The sequence below is a fragment of the Phymastichus coffea genome, unplaced genomic scaffold (assembly GCF_024137745.1).
Source record: "Phymastichus coffea isolate CEN01 unplaced genomic scaffold, Cenicafe_Pcof_1.1 PCOF00021, whole genome shotgun sequence".
NCBI classification, from domain to species: Eukaryota; Metazoa; Arthropoda; class Insecta; order Hymenoptera; family Eulophidae; genus Phymastichus; species Phymastichus coffea.
Window position 1 is genome coordinate 563,207 of NW_026706832.1, and position 21,096 is coordinate 584,302.

Sequence of the window (21,096 nt, forward strand, 5' to 3'; positions counted from 1 at the left end):
CTCTCATTGGTATGAATTTGTCTGAAAAGCTAGAACAGTATAAAAGTGATTGAGATATTGTTAGTGAAATTTAACAATGAATACTATACTTTTCAATTACAGAATCTACTCATATAAATGGTTTCTTCATTTCCACAACCACAAGCTGAACTACATGAAGCAGGACATCCCTAAGACCTGATCGCTACCCATTCTCACGTCGCTCATCCTCATCTTCAGGGCTTCATTGACTTCATTATCAAGTAACCATGAGTACTCATATGTACTCATATGCCGCATATAAATTCTGGAATATTTTGACAGAAATCTTATATATTTGAATGTCTGTAACAATTTTATTGTAGATGTTTATCGGTATATTACCTGGTATGGTATCAATAACACAGGCCAACAAAATATGACAAAGGTTCAGAGATCAGACATAATATATTCGAAGGATTTTGAGATATCCTAACCTAAAAGTGAGAAAATCAAGTGTTTTTGGCTATATACAGTACCTTATAACATTGCGAATAAATTTTTTCTTGCAAAACTGACAACGGCATCTAAAAAGCAATTCTTATCGTACAAAAGCACTAACAATCTTTAGTTTATGTCTTCTTTTATCGTCAATTGAAATGTACTACTTATCAATAGGTTTAAGTAGATAAGCAATGTATGTTCTGGGACACAAAGGAGCCGACAAAGGATGCCGCCAATGTATAAGGATACGTGTATGTTCTGGGACACAAAAAGGCCGCCCGATGAAGATGTCGCGATAGTGACACCTTTTAATCGCGATAAGGTGAGACCCCATGCTGAGTGTTTAAAGGGAATTTGATGTTCGTTTGACACCTCCCGCGTGCCAGTGGGCCCCTTCGACAGTGCCCCCACCCCCCCACCCACAGAGGTTGTTAAGGTAGGATGCTGTAGAAGTCGGTAGGGTGTTTGGTAAACTATATGATGGTCTCTCTCTCTCTCTATTCCTCTCTCTCGCTCTCCTTCGATAGTAGGGCGCTTATGCTGGCTGAGTGTGGACCCTCGGAGAGGGGGTAGCGTCTCTAGCTTACTAGGCGCGTACGCCGTATAGTGTGGATGCTGTTCTTTCTCTCTCTCACTCGCCCGATAGTATATGTTATATCTCGTATGTCCTCTCTCTCTAAAAGGTATTTGATCTACCTTTGACACCTCCCGCTGAGTACCTGAAAAGTAGTCGATGTAGTTTATGGGGCCCCTTCGACAGAGTGAGACCCTATGCTGAGTGTCTAAATGGCATTTGATGTACCTTTGACACCTCCCGCTGAGTACCTAAAAGGTAATCGATGTAGCTTATGCATTGAAGATGCGCCGCCAATGCATAAAGTATATGCGTATTTCCTGAGACAGAAGCCAGTGGGCCCTTCGACAGTGCCCCCCCCCCATTCACCCACTTTCTCACCCACCTACAGAGGTTGTTAAGGTAGGTTGCTGTAGAAGTCGTTGCTAAGAGTCTAAAGCACAACCGATGTTCTTTTTTAAATGAAGATGCGTTCGAGCAGCGTGCACTATCCTTTTTCAGGGCCACATATAATTTAGGAAACTTTCGATCACTCACACCAACTTGCACTCTCTCCAATAACGCTTTACCTCATGCTAAGGGTTAAAACGCATTCGATGTTCCTTTTTCAATGAAGATGCTTTCGAAAGTATGTATTACGCAGCAGGTGATTGGAAATAGAGTAATCTTAATGCCGAAGTGTCTGTTAGTCATTTTATTGCTTTTTTTTGCCTTAGAGATAAGGTATTTTTTTAAGTTAGCCTTGTTTAGTTGCGTTAACATCCTCCAACATGCTGAGCTTCTAAAGCGAAATCAATGTTCTTCTTCCTTTAAAGATTTTTATCAATTTGACTAGAGTTTCTTTTGGAGAGTAGGAATCATCCTAATTTTTCCGAAAATCTTTTCCGGAGTCAATCGTTCGGTAGTGCTCAAGAAGAATACATCGACGAAGCATTTAGTATTTTTTAGTAACTATTCTTTGCTTTTTATAAAAAAATTAAAATGGATAGTGTACAAATAATAAGTACAATAAATGCCATGATTATTTTCATGGTTAATGTAAGTATTTTATGTATATATTCTATTAATTATTTAAGATAGTTTTTATAATAAAATTTTTTATTTTTTTAGACTCCGCCGGTCCTGCTAGCTAGTTTACCAACTACCATATTTTATTGTTTATAGATTGCGATTTTAAGAGTGGTAAGTATTTTTTAAATAATATCAAATATATTTATTTTTAATCTTTTTATTTTTTCTTTTCAGCTAAATATAATAGTGACAGAGCCGTCGCATAGGCGACGTATTCAACATTTATTAGAAGTAGTTATAAAGATAAATTATTAGATAGTATTAGATAGTATTAGATTTATTAGATAGTAGTTATAAGTTTGTATGTATATATACAAATAATTATATTTAAATAAGTATATTTAAATAGGTATATATATATTTTTCTTAGTTACAGAGCGATGTTGATAGGATAGAAAGGGCTGCGGCCAAAATAGCTGCGGCCGAAAGGACTGCGGCCGAAAGAGCTGCGGCCGAAAGAGCTGCGGCCGAAAGAACTGCGGCCGAAAGAGCTGCAGCCGAAAAAGCTGCAGCCGGAAAAGCTGCAGCTGAAAGGGCCATAAGCGAGAGGGCCGCTGAGCTCGAAAGGGCCGCAAGCGAGAGGGCCGCTGAGCTCGAAAGGGCCGCGGCTAAAAGGACAGCAAAGGCTGCAAAATATTCAGCTGAAAGGGCTGAAAGGGCTGCTAAAGCTGCGGCCGAGAAGACGGCGAGGGCTGCAAAGACTGCAGCCGAAAAGGCTGCGAGGGCTGCGAGCGAAACAACAGCCGTAAAAGCAGCCAAAAAAAGATGTGTAAACGCTGTTCCGTTAGCAGCGTTTACATCTCTTCCACCAAAGAAGAAATTTCTTAAGGTAAGATTATTTATTATTATAGATAAATACATTTTTTATTTAATAACTAAATTTTAAAAAATGAATATTATTTTTTAGATGAATGTTGCTACTGATGCTGTGGATAGACACCCCATGAGTAGCATAGAAAATGCCCTTCCACCGGCAGTCATCGCTACCAGCAGCATGATTTTATCTACCACGAGCACGCAGAAAGTGGTACCTAAGGTAAAATCTATTTAAATAATCTCGGACCCTAGTGTATTTTCTTGTTTTAACAGGAAACCTACACGACTGTAACGTCGGGCCGTTTATTAGAAATAAATTTTTTTTTTCCTCATGTACTTTTGTGTAGCTTAAATTTTAACTCGGTAAACTAGCGAAGGAGAGCCTTCAGCTGAAGCAGCTGGAGGACACGTGAAAATAGTCGTCCCTTTATCGCGCGCTTTCCGATGTTTACCTCGCACGATCATAAAGTTTTTTGAGTAGGTTTAGATAAAGAGTAAAGGAGCCGCGGAATTCCACCTGCATCCTGTTACTCGATTTCACCCAAAAGATTTCCACTTTTAGAAGTCAAAACTTTTGCTATAAAAAAAAAACCTTAATAACTAATTTTACATAAATGAATCGGGAAAATAACAGCATGATAGGAAAATTTCGCAGCTTCTTGAAACCTCCCACACACTTTTTGATTAGAAATATAGTTGCCGCGCAATCATTGAAAATAACTCGAAGTTTTAAAATTACAAATTAGAAAAATGAGGTAAATAGTCGAAAACAGTTACTTGAACGAATTTTAGCAAATCAGTTATTCCAGTCCACAATTAAATAATACCCTTTTTTCGTTCGAATTTATTTAAACAACGAAGTGAGTTAATTAATTAAGTTACCAATTGTAAACATGTAGGATCAACAGATTTTCGCGTAAAATATATTAAATAATAAGGAACTTGCGTTATTTTTAAGAATTAATTGTAATAATTTTATATAATAAATAACTTAATAATTATAAGAGAAACTGTACTAAAAATGGTACTTGGAGAGTCATCTAGCGAGATAAGGCCCAAACTCTTGAACGCGCGCCCCCAATTCTCACCACGCCCCCGAACCAATTAGGGCCCGAAATCCGAAAGAGAAAAGGAGGGAAAATCTCGGTTGGCCAATTACAATTCACTGGCATTTCCACTCTTCCCAAATTTCGAGGGACTGAAAGAGGGATTTTCCTCCCAACCACCCCCAGGGTTTAAAAGGGCATGCGCAAGCGAAAATCGCTCTCTCACGCTCCCACGCTCCACACGAGGTTTTAAGTGCAGCTCATTGACCAAGTGCCAGGTCCAGATTGACTTCTCCAGTACCAGTTAACTAAATAAAAGAAAAGTAAGTTGAAACAAAATTTTATTCACTATCTCTCCTTTTCCTCTTCTTGTTAGAGTAGCTGATCGAAACTCGTGAAAAATAGGTCTTCGAAAAAGTATTTCAGCAGGAATTGGGATACTTTTTCAATAAGACAGTCGCGCCGTTAAATTAAAATAAAATACTTTTTATGTGATAATTCCGGCAAGGTTTGGGATTTTCACATCCAAGTCCCGATTCCATTGGACCCTGGTGTTTGATGGAAGGCTTGTAGTCCAGTTTAATTTTTTCACTCTTTTTACGCGAAACGTGAAGTAGAAAAGCTCTAATTCTCCAATCGCTCGTCCCGGTTTAAGCGTACGCACGCAAACCAAATAGAGCGCCTGAGATTACGTCCACCTCAGACGTACCTGAGATAGTGACCCGGATGTCACACGACCTACCAAACCATGTGGTAGGAAAAATAATTAAAAAATTAAAAAATTTTTGTAATTTAATTAAATTTAATGTAATTTAATACAATTAAATAAATTGATTTAAAGTAAAAAAAAATATTTCTCTCTCTCTCTCCCTTCCTCTCTCACGCTGCAGGGGGTGATCGAGGTAAGAAATTTTACTTTTTTTATAATTTGCTTAATATAAATATATAAATATTTGTTTGTTTTTTAGTTGCAGCAGATGTTGGAGTTTGCTGAGCGCTCAGCAAGACAGCGGGCTGATGCCCAAAGAACCACTGTTCAAAGGGCTGCAGTCGAAAGGGCTGTAGTCGAAAAAGCTGCAGCTGAAAGGGCTGCAGCCAAAAAAACTGCAGCGGAAAGGGATACAGTCAAGAAAGCTGCAGCCAAACAGGCTGCGATCGAAAAGGCTGCAGCCGAAAAGGCGTTGGTGGAAACAGCAAGAAAAAGGAGGAAGGCGTTTGCATTGTTACCGCCAAAAAAAAAAATTTTTAAGGTATAATTTTAATAATCATATGAAAACCACCCACCCACCTACAGAGGTTGTTAAGGTAGGATGCTATACATAGTTGTAGGGTGTTTGGTAAGCTATATGATGGTCTCTCTCACTCTCCCTCAATAGTAGGACGCTTAGTAAGCTTATGCTGGCTGAGTGTGGGCCCTCGAAGAGGGGGTAGCGTCTGTAGCTTGCTAGGCGCGTTCGCCGTATACTGTGCATGCTGCTCTCTCTCTCTCTCTCTTTCTCTAAGTAAGCGCTATAGTAGTTTCATAAGATTTCGGGAACCTTTCAACCGCACAGTTGATTTTATTCGAATATTAATTAATAAAACTTATAGAATTTTCGTTTAATTATTAATTTATTGTTCATTCTACTAAACATTGAATATAATACAGTCTGTCTATAATCTTTATTTTCAGTACTTGACATCGCTATATTGAAATATTGAGTTAAATTTTTATATGTAATATTGTCAACTTCATCAATACCTTCCATTTCAGATTGCTTCAGTCAAGCTTTTATCCATAAAAACAATCTTTGTGCATTTGTAACGGCACATACAAAGTTAGCTGGTTTATTGTAATGATATGCACATATTGTTTCTAATAGGTAAGGTAATGCGCTCATTGGTGGACATCTCATCTCGCTTTCAAGTTCTAAAATTTTTCTAAAAAAGGAAAAAAATTTTTTATTAATAATGATTTTAATTTCGAACAAAAAAAAATAAATAAAAATACTTACTTTTCAGGTAAAATTTTTTGTAACCATTGTTTCTTTTTTAATCGTTTACATAAATATTTCTAGAATTATTTAAATGATTGTTTAGTACACGTGCTAAATTTTTATATGGAATAAGACCGGATCTCCATAATAAACCATGATGACACGTTTCTAAGAAATGATTCACTTTTCGACACTTAAAAGGAAGTTGAAACCAATGATATGGTGGTTCGAAGAAAAACACAGTTGGAACAGTATCTACATCTAATGGTAGATATGCGAGTTCTTTACAAACAAAAGTCTCGTTTGAACTTTGAAAGCCTTGAAAATCTATTACGAAATCCATTTGAAAAAATGCTGAAGTTAGTGTGAACTCTACTAGTTCCCAAAACCGTTATGAGAGTAGAGGCACGTGTTTGTTCTATATAAAGCCTATACCCTACTATTCGAAAGTAGAGGGCGCCATAGTCACCATACCTCACCAATCGAAAGTATAGGGCGTCATAGTTACTATATAGTATGGTTATAGGTAGTTTTTATTAAATTCCAACAATATATATAATTTATTTTCTTTTTTATTGAAAAGCATTGTATACATTGATTACATAATGTCTTGTTAATTTCAAACTAATTTTTTAACATCACCACTGATTGGGTTATATTGTACAATACGATCGTGTAAAATTAAGCAGTAGGCTGCAGTATCTTCAGGAAAATCAGTCCGAGTTTCAAATTCTAGGCGAACATCGACTGGCGCACTTTTTAATGTTTCATTTTGTTTGGAGCAGTCTATAACTATTAGCGGCACTTTATTAATGAAATCTTTTTTATTGAGTAACGCCTCGTTTTCTTTACCATAATAAGCGTTTTGAAAATTAGTATACATATTGTAGAGAATAGCATACTGATTTTGATTCATATTCAAATTGAGATTTCCATACGGATAGCGTTGTGAATTGAGGAATAGTGTTAAGTGACAACTTTTAAATTCAATTTTTTTTATATGTATTAGTATTATGTATAATTGCGCCGCGCGTATTAGTCGTACGCATTCAGCGCGCGTGGGCGGTTCGGCTGCCGCGTAGCAATGCAGTGACGGCGTAGTAACATTCTCGCGCCGCATTACTGTATCGCCCACGCCTAACAAAGTAGTCTCGAGCCAGAGTTAATCACGTCCAGTCGTGTTACAGTTCAAATCCTCTTCAGAATTACGTACGATTTTTTTTTCGTTTTTTTTTTTACAGTTTTCATCTCAGTTTCTTGTCAACCAGTTTCTATTATTATTATTTCCTAAAATCAGTATATTTATATTCTTTTTATCAGTGATTAACGTATGCGCATGACGAAAGTAACAGCAATAATAAACGTATTATATATATATATTTTATATATATATTTTATATATATATTTTATATATATATATATTATATATATTTTTTTAACAATTATCGAAAATCGTTCGACTCGCGTGAGGTTAATAAGCGGCTGCACGAGAAAAGCCGCGATCGGTTCGAGAGAGAGAGGGCGCGTAGGGGCAATGACCGGGAGGGGAGAGTTAGGTAGGCAGTATGACTGTGTCTTTCAGTCCGTCTGCGTCGAGCTATCTGTTTTTCCGAGCCGTTAACGCGTTTCTTTTGGTGGTGCGAGATCCAGAGACGAGAACTTGAGTGTGGTGTGCTGAGTGCGGCGAGAGCAGCAGCAACAGCAGCAGCAGCAACAATAATAACAGCAACAGCAACAACTGTAGCAACAACAACAACAACAACAGTAATAGCGGCAGTGCAGCGAGCGGCGAAGCAGCTAATCAGCGGCTAGTAAATCGGATACGGTTGGCCACCGTATCCACATCGTTCTCGCGGTAGGTGCACCTTCCCTTTATTGTTGTTAGCGTGCGATCCCGCGCAGCGTGCGCGAAGAAATTATTTATTGCGTGCGAGCGGTTAGTTCGCGTCGATCGCGATTTTCCCTCTCTCTCCCACCCAGCGTATTGTCAACTGTGTTTGCGTGCGCAAGTCTCTCGGCGAATCCCCCGTGTATTTATTTAACTTAAATAAAGTGAACAACGGTTGTTACTAATCGAGTCTTTGCTTTGTCTTTCCTTTGTCCGGAGGTCGCGTTTATTTACTTTCGATTCGAATAAGCCGGTAGCGTAGCAAGGATCACGCAGAGATCGGTAGTGGCGAATCGCCAACCTAGTTTCGAGCAGCAGCCGCAGGAGCGCTGCTAAGCAGGAGTGACAGCGCCGCCAAGTGGCGAGTTGGGGAACCCAACTCGGATTGGCGAGGAGACGCTGCGCAGGCGCACTCCCGGACAAGGTAGGTTGATGTGCTTCGAGCACATAGATAACTAGGCGTCGTTTAGCCATCAAATAGGTACATTCTAGGGAAATTACAGGTTAAACGGCAGCCTGTTACAGTATATAGCGTACGATCAGACGAATTCTAGTACAATTACTTATTGCAATGACAATAGTTATTATAAGGACCAGTTAAAACAAAAGATTATATTTCTTGGACAAATATTCTAACAATATATACACATATATATACAACTATATAAATTCAAGGACAAGTCTATTAATAATAATAACGAATAAACATTTAACAAGTAACTCAAGGTTCATTATTATAAAACTGTCTTCTTCTTACCTATTTCTCTATAATAATAATAATAGTTGGAATAATTACCATTTGGCAAATTCCACGTATTCATTTTGTGTATAACTACATATACTCTTATATATGTAGATGTGTATGCGATCATTAAATTCTTAACTATCTTGGCTTTGGTATTTTGCTCTCGCGACTCTTTTCATTTATTGTCATAAATATTGGTCGGACCAGCGTAATATGATCTTTTCAATTACATAGTATGATAGCCTACGCTGACGAAGTGTTTAAAAATTAAGCACGTCCCCAGATAACATGATATACATGTGTACAGGATAAATAGTACGTCTACAATATTTTGACTATATTTAAAAGAACTCGGTTCCAAATTGCTAAAACTCTTGAGTAAGCTTTAACTTCAACTATACATAATTATAATTAAATCAACGATAAATCGGCTTCAAGAGAAATTTCCTTAACGAATAGATTATTACCTGTAATTCGGAAATATATATAAATTTAGTAGTATATTTATTGTTACGAATAATTTTTCAATAGTTTAAATCGCAGCCCTATTACTACAGTTAATACCTTTGTCTTTAACCAGTAGAGTCGAGACTAATGAGAGTTTCGACCTATATAATTATTTTATTATACATATATAAATAATTGTGCCTATATTTGCAATAGTAGTAGAAGGACCTCTATAGAAATATATTCTAGTAATTTGATTTTTTTTAATATTTATGTCCCATAAATATACCTATACATAAAATATATTTAATAATTAACTTGCGAGCGTTAAGTGGGCGGGGCCTCATACATGCAGCAATTCACCACATCGAGTTGTAGTGTCACTCGTTTACTAAAAGGACACTAACGACGTGTGTGTCTACTCGAAAACACGTTACAAATGGTAGCAGAGCGTGGTTTATTGCTGTTTTAACGCTCTCAATTAGTTAATTATTAACTTTTAATATTAAAAAAAAAATATATTTACCAAATGGGTGTATAATTTATACCCATGATACCGTTCCCGAAATAAATAGTAATATTAAATAACGCGTAATAAATTACGTTACGTTAACGATTTATAGGAACGTACATTCAGAACATAAGTTTTAGTTAATTAAGTATTTATATCTTGAATCATATATATATCCATATATAAATATTTAACTATATATATATCTACCTTAAACCTGTAAGCGATCCCTATGATAACGTTTTGAATACGTTAAAATAGAAGGATAATATTATACGATTATTGTAGAAATCAGGGGTAAGACTGATAGTACGCATTCACATTATTTGAGAACAAAATGACAGACCCTGCTGCAGTAGCAGCGGCGTAACAGCAGGCGCAAGAGCAACAACAAGCAACTCTCGTTATGCTGCAATCGGCATTAGCGAGTTTTGCTTTACAAAATTCCTTGTTAGGAATCCCGGAGTTCGATGGAAGGAATCTTCCATTAAAAGATTTTATTCAAGACATAAAAAATGAATCTGCCACGGTACCTGCCGCCCAAAGATCAAACTATGTAAAGGCCGTCATAGCTAAATTAAGGGGGCCGGCTAGGGACTGTTTGTATGGCAAAACCGTTAATACTGCAGAAGAATTAACGAAAACTTTAAAAGAAAGATTTGCACCGTGTAAGGATTTCGCTTATTATGATGCAAGATTACACGCGTTAAGAATGAAACAGGGCGACACTGTCGGGGATTTTCACGACCGAATAAATATATTGTTGAATTGCGCAGAACATGCATTGAAGGACGAACTGGGAACACAATTTAATGAGATTATGTTAACACCATTGAAATCAGCTGTAGTAAAGATATTCGTAAACGGGTTACCTAAGGAAATAGGGGATCTAGTGGATGTCAAATGCCCTACTTCTTTGAGCGAAGCTTATAAAGAAGCCTTGATAATCGAGGCACGAAATAATATGAAACCTAAGTTTGAAGCTAACAAATGGACTGGTTTCAACAAAAATTTGGACGTTGCTTACGTGCAAGAGCAGGGATTGGAATCAGAAGAACAATTGCCCATTGAATTCGAAGAATTGCCTACTGAATTTCAGCAACTCTATATTCAAAAGAGCCAGTACCAACAGAAGCAATTTCAACAAAATTCGGAGAACGGTAATAATTACCAAAACAATAATAATCAGTACTCCAATAACGGAGGTTACTCTGGAAATAATCCTCAGAATAATAGATTTCAAGGTCAGAGACAATATCAGCCTAGGACTGGGAATTGGATTCCGAAATTTCGAGGCTCGCAAGGCCGCTCTTATGAACAAAATAACGGAAGATTATACAATCCGGATACAGACACATATCTGTATCCTACAGGAAGACGGTATGGCATGATTAGTTATGATCAACCAAGACTTGGATCGCCTCAAGGACAAAACGGCCAGTTGAAACAAGTTGGACAATATCAGCGAGAATTAAGACCTAATCCGCCATATAACCAATCGACAAATACTGAGCCTTTAAACTCGCAAACGGCTCGTCCCGATATCAAGGTGACGAGCCTTGCGAAACCAACACAAGCAATGATCGACGAAGCCAAGGCAGTTCTGGCACGACTGGCAGACCAGCCGAGTCAGAAAGAGGGAATGCCACCGGCACCAGTAATGACAGTGTTACAGAAACCCCTGGCTCCCAGTATGCAGGACCAGGCGTCTGCATTGCCGCGAATCGGGGATCTGGCAATGGAGATTGTGAGGTCCATGAGCCGACGAGATTAAGGTTTTGTATACCTGAAACTAATCAAAAATGGACAGTATTTATGGTAGACAATGGCGCTTCAGTGAATATAATTAAGTTTAAGACTTTAAGGTGGACAACGACTTTTAATCCGAGGGAAACTACTTCGCTTAGTGGCACTACAGCTCATACAATACCGACATTGGGGACTGTTATGTTAAGCATAAATAGACAAAGTACTAAATTTTATATTGTATGGGACAATTTTCCAATTCAAGAAGATGGAATGTTGGAAAGAGCATTTCTGAAAACTACAAGGGCTGTGATATCTTATCACAGCGATGCTTTAATGTTAAACAGCGATGTGATGAATCCAGTGCCGTTGCTGCCAGAGAATGTTCCAATAAACAATCTACGGAACGATCTTATCGCTATGTACCCCATCAAGTACCGAGAAATGCTGAAAGAAGGTAAAATACCTTCGCATGAAGGGGAGACCGATTCTTCTGAAGGTAATGTAAATGATGCTGACATCAACAGTAGCAAGGTGAAATATAAGATACCTGCAAGGTCGCGGCAAGTTATTCAAATAAACTTGGTACGGACAAATCTAGTGGAAGGTTATCTCCCCCGAATCAACGTAGGAGACGATCGAGTATACATGGGACAAGGAGTAGTAACAAATCAAAATGGAACTTGTAAAATTATGGCTGTTAATACTTATTTTAATAAGGACATAACAATAGAAGTGGACCCAAGGGTCATACTGCCGTTCGAGCATATGAACCCCGAGGCTAGTTCGCCATCGAAAAGTGAAAGCGAATGCATTAGTCCACAGAATGCTGAAATGCAGCGCAAACAAAAATATAAGAGGCTATTTAAATTATTGAGAACAGGACATTTGGCACCAAACGAATACAGAAGTATTAAGGGTTTGATAAAACAATACCCAAATGTATTTTTACTGCCAGGTGATCCGCTACCATGTACTAGTATTATTGAATATGAAATTCACCTGGAAAACAATGTGCCCATTAATACTAAACAATATCGACACCCGCCGGCACATAAGTAGTTTATAGAAGAACAAATTACGAAACGACTTAAGGATGGAATTATAGAGGAGTCAAATTCTCCTTATAATTCGCCCTTATGGATTGTACCGAAGAAAGCCGGAAGCGATGGCAAACCGCGTTGGCGAATTGTGATAGACTTCCGTGAATTGAACAGTAGAACTATTGGAGACGCTTACCCTCTCCCTAACATCGCAGATATCTTAGACCAACTAGGGGGCTGTACCTATTTCTCAACTTTCGATCTTGCAAATGGCTTTCAACAAATTCCTTTGAAGGCCGAGGACAGAGCTAAAATTGCATTTTCCACTTTACGTGGACACTTTCAGTATATACGCATGCCCGAGGGTTTGGTGAACGCCGCAGCTACGTTTCAACGAATGATGGACCATTTACTAAGAGGACTGTTACACGTTGAAATGTTAGTTTACCTTGATGATATAATAGTTTATGCAAAGGACCTGAACGACCACGAGGGAAAGGTCAGAAAACTATTCGAACGATTGTCTAATGCAGGATTGGTCCTACAACCGGACAAGGTAGAATTCTTGCGTAGAAAAGTCAAATTCTTAGGACATATAATTAGTAAACAAGGCGTAGAACCGGACCCAAAATTGGTCTCTGCAGTCATGGACTTCCCACGCCCAACCGGTGTAAATCTTCAATACATTCAATACATTAAAAAAACTCTTATGTAAAGCTCCCATATTGACGTTCCCCGATTTCGAGAAACCTTTCACTTTGACTACCGATGCTTCGGACTATGCTGTAGGAGCTATCCTATCGCAGGAAGTAGATGGTGTGGAGCGCCCGGTGGCATATTTATCGAGGTTATTAAACAAATCAGAAAGAAATTATACGACGACAGAAAAGGAATGCATTTCGTGTCTATACGCCATGAATCAATTCCGCCCATACCTGATGTGCAAGAAATTCACCCTAATAGCCGATCACGAGCCATTGAATTATATGCAGAATCACAAGGACAAAGATTGATGAGGTGGATGTTCAAGTTCACCGATTTTCAGTACATCTTCAAATTTAAACCCGGTAAATTAAACTACAATGCCGATTCACTTTCCCGCAATCCAGTGGACCTGAATGTGTATTTAAAAGAAAAAGAAAAGTGTGAACAGGACCTCAATGACAATATACCTAATATACAGGTAATGATGTTCAAGAAATGGAAAGATAAATCAAAAGAACAAGAAGCCGCTAAAGAAAAGTCAGAGGAAGAAAAGAAAAGAATGCGCAAACGAGCAAACACGATTGCTGGCGAACCTAGACCGATAGGTGGATCTTTAGGCTCTAAAACCAACAAACGAAGGCCGGAGTTAGAACATAGTGTGATAGCTGGGAGAACGAGGAGTAAGAACCCTGCTCCATTGACAACTGCCGCCGACCCACAGCCTAGTACATCCGATCAAAAGCCAAAAGCAAGGACTAGATTGCCTACGAATAAAAAGGATCCTACGACACAAGCTACGGGAACTAGACCGCAGGTACCGCAAAGTCAAAATTCGAGTAATATCTCGACTAACCGATAAAGCGGAACTAGGACTGACATTTCCCGGAGGCCGCTAGTGCGAAAAGATACGCCTCTAACGACGTCCAAAATAAAAGAAATCCAGAGTCAGGTTGCCACTGCAGGATCTTATGAGGTTCTAACGGACGAATCCAGTGTAGAAACCGATAGGATCACTGCTAAAAGCCCGACATTTTCTCGGAGATCTATGATGTCGTCAACGGGTATAGAGGAAACGGACGTTAACACACGTAAACAAAGGAGTTCTGAAAGCGAGCCGCCGATTCCGGATTTTACTCGTACTGGACTAAGGGAACAGGAGAAAACCGAACCCGAAAGGTTAGAAGATTCAGTTCGAAATATAAAGGACAAAACATTAACTGAAAACGCTGAATCGGCTACACAACGAACGTCGCAATCTGACGAAAGTGATGGATCATTGGATATTGAAGTGACTGGTCCTCAAACGAGTGATAACACTAATATTACCAATTACGACGACGTCTTTGAGAACAAACACGATTCTACCGAAAAGGAAATCATGACCAACCTAACTCAAAATGAACTTGCAGAATCGTGTGCTAGGTTCGAGGAGAGTTTGAGACGACACCGGAGTGCCGAAGATGTGACGTTTTATTGGGACAATAGAGATTTGGAACCGTACGAAATCAGCCACTTCTCTGATGGGGACGAAGTAGATCCTGAATTACAGAATGTGTTAGTAGAAATGGACCCATACAGTGACGAAAACTCAGATGAAGAAATGGAAAGAAGAATAAAAAAATTAGTGGAATTGTCCCAACATGCTGTGGAATCCGAAATAGAACAAAGAAATGCTGAACCACAGAGCGATACAATAACGTCGGACAACGACTCTGTTCATGACAGTAAACATGAAAAATCTAACGAAAGGGATGAGTTAATCCCTTTGCAGAGACGAGATATATCGGTGACGCCTAATGTGAAAATTGGTGAACCTAAAAGTCCAAGTACCCCATTAAATAAGGGACAAACGGGTATTAAATTTAAGGGACTCGAAGAAATACCGGAAGAAAAAGAAAGTATAAATAGCGAGACTACACGGTCCCCGATCGAATTGAACTTTTCAAAGGCTCCAATAGATGATGATTTCTTCTTCATCCTGCCTCATGCAAAGGGACCCATAAATCAGTATAAAAGACCTAGCGATCATAAAAATCCTAGTTCCTCAAGTACAGAAGGTAGCGAAACCCTTTTGGGTCCTGGGTATTTCACTTTACAAAATAATGTGAGAAACTCTCAACAATGCTTGACTTACCAGAGAGACAATATAGTACATTTTATTTCACGGGATCGTGATAATACTACGGCAATAGCCAGATTATTAAGCGAGATAGGTGCTATTGACCTACGTAATATGAAAAATAAAAAACCTAAGATTAGACACATTTTAACGACAAATTATAAAAAACATAAGATATATTCCATAGTGGTAAAAGACAAATATTATAACCCAATGAGCGTAGAAACTATAAAGGTCCGATTGGCTAATTTAAAGAAGCTCTTAATTCGTGATAAGGTTAATAGCTTCCGCATGTCTAGGAAAGGCGATTACACAGATGATTTGGGACCAGGTCTGTTAATGGAACTATTAATCGGAGCCTTTGAAGGTAATCCGATAACAGTTACCGTATGTTACGGGAAAACGACTTTGCCTCCCAAAGAAGAGAGAACAAATATCGTTAAAACGTTGCATGATAGCTTAATAAGAGGTCATAAGGGAGTAAACCAAACTTATCAGAAGATAAGGGCCCGATATTACTGGCAGGGCATGAGAAATGATGTATTGGACTGTGTTAGAAAATGTCCGAAATGTCTAGAAAAGAAAATAGACAGACATAAAATCCATGAACCGATGATTGTCACCGACACTCCTATAGAAGCTTTTGACAAAGTCTCAATAGACACAGTAGGCAAGCTGAGGATGACACCTCGTGGTAATTGTCATTTATTAACAATGCAGTGCCACCTAACGAAATATGTAATCATTGTACCCATAAAGGATTTAAAGGCGACTACTATAGCCGACGCACTCGCTAGACATCTGATTTGTCAATTTGGAGCCCCCAGGGCTATTCTTTCAGATCGAGGCACGAGCTTCTAGTCGGATATAGTCGAATCTTTATTACACCTCTTTAAGGTAAATCACCTCACTACGTCCGCATATAGGCCTCAAACGAACGGGTCATTGGACGACGAGTGATTGGGGTCATGCCCCTCTTATGGACTCTATGAGGACTTATTCAGAAAACTTTGATGATTGGGACAGGTTGGTTCCATTTGCGGTTTTTACTTATAACACCAGCGTTCATGCTGCAACAGGCTATACGCCTCATGAACTTGTATACGGACGAGTAGCCCGATTCCCAATGATGATACCACGGGAGGAAAAACTGCGTACTTATAATCAGTATTTAATAGACCTCATTAATAGATTATCGGAACTAAAATTAGTTGCCGGTACGAAACAAATAACTGCGAAAGTACGATCTAAAAAACGATACGACAGTAAAGTAAACATGTTTAAGGGTAAGAAAGGCGATTATGCCTGGGTCTTAAATGAGCCCCGCGTAGGCAAGGCAGATAGTTACTATAAGAACCCCCTTAAAATTATTAAAATACTAGGACACAAAAATGTTATTTTGGAGTTGCCAAATGGTAAAAGAATTAAAAAGCAGGTAGACAAGCTTAAGTTAAAACTATAGTATATATATATTTTGTTTTAATTTTTATTATGTATTTATTAATCACTATTAGTTGCACTATTATACATGTTGAAATTCTTTTCTTCTCTTCTTTTTGTTCCTATTTATTTATTTATTTTTTTACTTTTCTCCTTCTACGTATTTTTGTATTTTTGTTTTTTGTTCTTTACATGTGATTACATCTATTTTCAGGACTATCCTACTATTTTTTCTCTTCTTTCACATTAACCAGTATGTGTATTCAATTATATCTACTGTCTTTGCTATTTCTACCTTTCTTACGGACAAAAGGACAGGAAACATATACAATGGAAAAATTAGACAATAATCCTGGACTGTATTATGAACAATTGTGTCAGGTTAAAATGAAAAGAGCTGATTGGAAAGTTTATATAGCTCTCGATATCGCTTATTTAATAACACAGTCGCGACAATCGGTAGATTTGCACTCATTTTATGACAAATGTGTTATTCATCTATACATGGCGACCTATGCCAATACTTTGGGAGAACAGGGATTGGACCTAAAAATGAAAACTTTAAATAGTTTGCACAAGGACGTTATTTATGCTTCTAAAATAATGGACAGTATTGCTCCGCCCAAAATAAGGAGCCCACGTAGTATAAAAACTAAATGTCTAACGCCTTTTGGAGGCATTGGTACGCTTAGCCATAGCTTATTTGGACTAGTGACAGAGGACGAAACTAATGAGATAAATAAAAATATAGATCGGCTATTTGCAGATCAGAAAACTATGGCAAATCTAGTAGAAAAGAAAACTCATGTAATATTATGGACAATAATATAATACAACTGGCATGGACAAATTATATACTATGATGGACAAACATAGCAAAATTATAACACACCTAGAATCGCAAGTTGTGGATGTACTAAATAAAATGGAGGACGGCCGGAAACAATGGGACTACATTATGCTCTTGTATTCTTACGGAAGAGCACTAGAAGCACGTTTAGATCATTGTATTGATGAATCCAGAAGACTATTGGGCATATTGCATAATGTCAGAGAGGGTAGGATACATCCAGACCTGCTTACCACCGCCGTATTACACCAAATAACCTCTGATATCAAACACGCATATCACGACTTGGATTTTCCGATACCTTCAGAATATTTAAGAATAGAAGAGATTGTAAAAATTTCTAAGGTAGATGCAATTCACAAATCAGGACGGACATTCATAGTTTTGCATCTGCCCTTAGTGGACAGAAATTCATATAACCTTTATAGGTTGTATTCCATATTAGTTCCTCAACCTTACGCATCTACCGGAAATTCAGCCTACATAAGAGACAGATACCCATATCTGGCCCTGAACAATGATCTAAAACAATATATGCGTTTGGATTATGCCACTCCAAAAGAATGTATAAGTACACATCATGCATCCATTTTCCCGACCAAGGCACCGCTACTGGACATTAACCTCAACCAGGATTGTGAAGTCCGAATACTATTACAACCGTCACAAAAAGAAATCTATTATTGCGACTTGGTAATTAGGACACAACAAATAACGCAGTGGAATTATATCGAATCTGACGGATCTTGGTTGTTTTCAGCGGTAAAACCCGAAAACTTACGTATCAGTCGTCCAGGTCATAAAGATGAACCTGTTCGTCTGGAGGGCATTGGTATTATTAAATTAGCATCAGGGTGTATAGGACACACAGCTGATGCAACGTTAATGACCGAAATGGATAGAAATGCTACAGAGCAATATATCTACAAACCGGACCTTACCCTCAATGTAACTTTCCTTTGTAACGGTCCTATATATGAGCTATTTATTAAATCACTGAATGACTGCAACTAGTCTAACGTATCTATCTGTTTAGTCAAAACAATACATTAAGCGGCGCTACCTCACTGTTTACGCGATTGTATACAAATAAAAGTCGAATCAAAATAAACAGCGTGACGTCACAAAATAATAGACATAGATATAATGATTCATGATATTAAGAAAAATATGTTAATTATAGATAATGTAACAGGCTGTCGCTTAGTCGATAATCTCTTGAAAGTGCCCGTATTACGACTAGACGAAGCCTTGTTATCTCTGTGCTCGAAGCACAGTAACCTACCTTGCCTCGGAGTGCGCCTGCGCAGAGTCTCTTCACTGTTCCGAGTTGGGTTCCCCCAACTCACCGCTTGGCGGCGCTGTCGCCCCTTGCTAGTAGCGCTCGTGCGGCCGCCGCCGGAACCTAAGTTGTCGACTCGCGTCTATCGGAATTCGCACGATTCGTGCTACGCAACCGGCGAATTCGAATCCACTGAAAATAAACACTGGCGCGACCTCCGGACAAAGGAAAGACTAAATAACGACTATTTGACTCGAAAGTAACGATTAAAATGCACTTTATTAACGCAACTTATTTACACGAGGGTCTGGCCGAGAGACTTACGCACGCTCGCGTGAATGACAAGACACGCAGATTGAGAGAGAGAGAAAACCGCGATTACCGCGAACTACCTGCTCGCACGCAACAAATAAATTCTTCGCGCTCGCTGCGCGGATTCGCACGCAAATTAACAACAAATGAAAAGGGGGAAAAAGGTGCACCTACCGCAAGAACGATGAGGATACGGTGGCCAACCGTATCCGAACAACAAGTTGCTAAACGCCGCTTCGATGCTCGCTGTGCCGCTTCCTATGCTGTTGCTGCAGTCGTTGTTGCTGCTACTGATGTTGCTGCTATTGCTGCTGCTGCTGCTGCTACTGCAGTTGCTGCTCCTGCTACTGCTGCTGCTACTGTTAGCACACCCACCAACGCACTTAAGTTCGCAATGTCTCTGGCAAAACACGAGAAACTCGGGATGATTTTTTATTTATTTATTTATTTATTTATTTATTTATTTAAGTCCAGAGTAAATATACATTAATAATAATTAATAATATACAATTACATTACATATACATGTAATCCAGCAGAGGAATTTCTTCCTGTACGCTGGTCTGGCATGTTTAATAAACTAATACTAATACTTAAAACTAATTAGTAATTTGTATAAAGTTATTCGTGATTTGTTGTTCTAATCCCATGTTCTGTTTAGCATCTGTCTAGTTGTAGTGAAATATCCTGTTGTTGCATTCTTGGTTCTTCTGTAGATGACACGTTCTAAGCTTGTTAATCTTGCTGGACATGTTAGTTCTATTGCGCAAGTTTCTCTATAGTGTGTATATTATTCAAAAGGCTGTTAGGTAGCTTTGCGATCCTGTTGATTTCTTGTGTTGATCCTTTCAGCATTTTTTCATAGTTATACTGGGTGATTCTTTTGTGTGATCTTTTATGAGATAAATTGCAATTGTTATTTGCACAAATAAATGTTCTAATATCTAGTATTAATTTGTTGTGGTCTACTGCATCCTCATGGACTTCCGATGTCGGATACAGAGTACCATAGAGATCAATTAATTGTTTTATATTTTTGCAGTTTAATCTATTTGCCATATTGGGTTCCTTTGATCCATTTTTTAAGTTTGTTTTTCCTAGTTGTCGTGTTGCTAATTGTTTTCAAGTCATTTGGTAGTTTATTGTATAACATAATTGCTCTTATAAATTATTGTTAATTTTTTCCACTCCTGATGTTTGATAATTATTATAATAATTATTGTCCCTATGGGGGACGACTCCTAAGATCAAGATTACTAATATAATAATTGCTCTTACATAACTGTTTTTTATGCTGATAGTTAGTGTTCTTTTTGGGTGTTGGATTGAGGCGAATCTTGTTTTTCTTTCTTTTCCAATATATTTGTCCTTAAAAGTATCGTAGTGGAATAATAGAGATTCCAATGAAAAGCATTGATCTAAGTTAAGTGGGTATTCATGTGTCACAAATTGGTTTTTATAGATTATTTTTAGTAGTCTGTTTTGCAAGTTTTGTATTACTTTAATTCGACCTGTGTACGCTCCTCCCCAAGCTATAATTCCATAGGTCATTATGCTGTGAAAGAGTGCGTAGTAGATCATTTTTAATGTACTAGTATTCATTATTTTTGATAGCTTATATAGGACAAATGTTAGATATTTTGTTTTTTGGTATAGGATTTGTAGATGTAAATCCCATTTCATATTACTGTCAAAAGTAACTCCAAGATATTTTGTGTTTTCAACTCGGTGTATTGGATGTCCTAAGATTTCAATTTTCAGGTTTTTTGGCGTACTGTCATGATAATTTCCAAATTCCATGTATGTTGTCTTGTCTATATTCAAAGATAGTTTATTAAGAACAAGCCAAATTCCCACTATTTTTAGATAACTGTTCATATTAGTTTCAGCTTCTTTCCAATTCTTACCTTTTGCTATGATTGCTGTATCGTCTGCAAAAGATAGTATGGATTTTTCTGATAGTATCGTTAGTAGATCATTTATGTATAGTAGGAAAAGTAGCGGACCCAGTATAGTTCCTTGTGGAACGCCCATTTTTACTATTTGTTTATCGCTACTTGCA

At 38.0% G+C, this 21,096-nt stretch overlaps 1 protein-coding gene across 3 annotated transcripts in view; it reads left to right on the forward strand.

The window, feature by feature from the left end:
• LOC131675425 (aromatic-L-amino-acid decarboxylase-like) overlaps positions 1–21,096 on the forward strand; it is a 1,116,730-nt gene that overhangs the window by 54,694 nt on the left and 1,040,940 nt on the right. The window contains exon 1 of one of the 3 annotated variants that reach the window (XM_058954402.1): positions 378–461. The exons of the other annotated variants lie outside the window; for them this stretch is intronic. The gene's annotated coding sequence lies outside the window, so the exon portion shown is untranslated. Of the gene's footprint in view, positions 1–377; positions 462–21,096 lie in introns of those variants that run through there. 3 annotated transcript variants of the gene reach the window in all.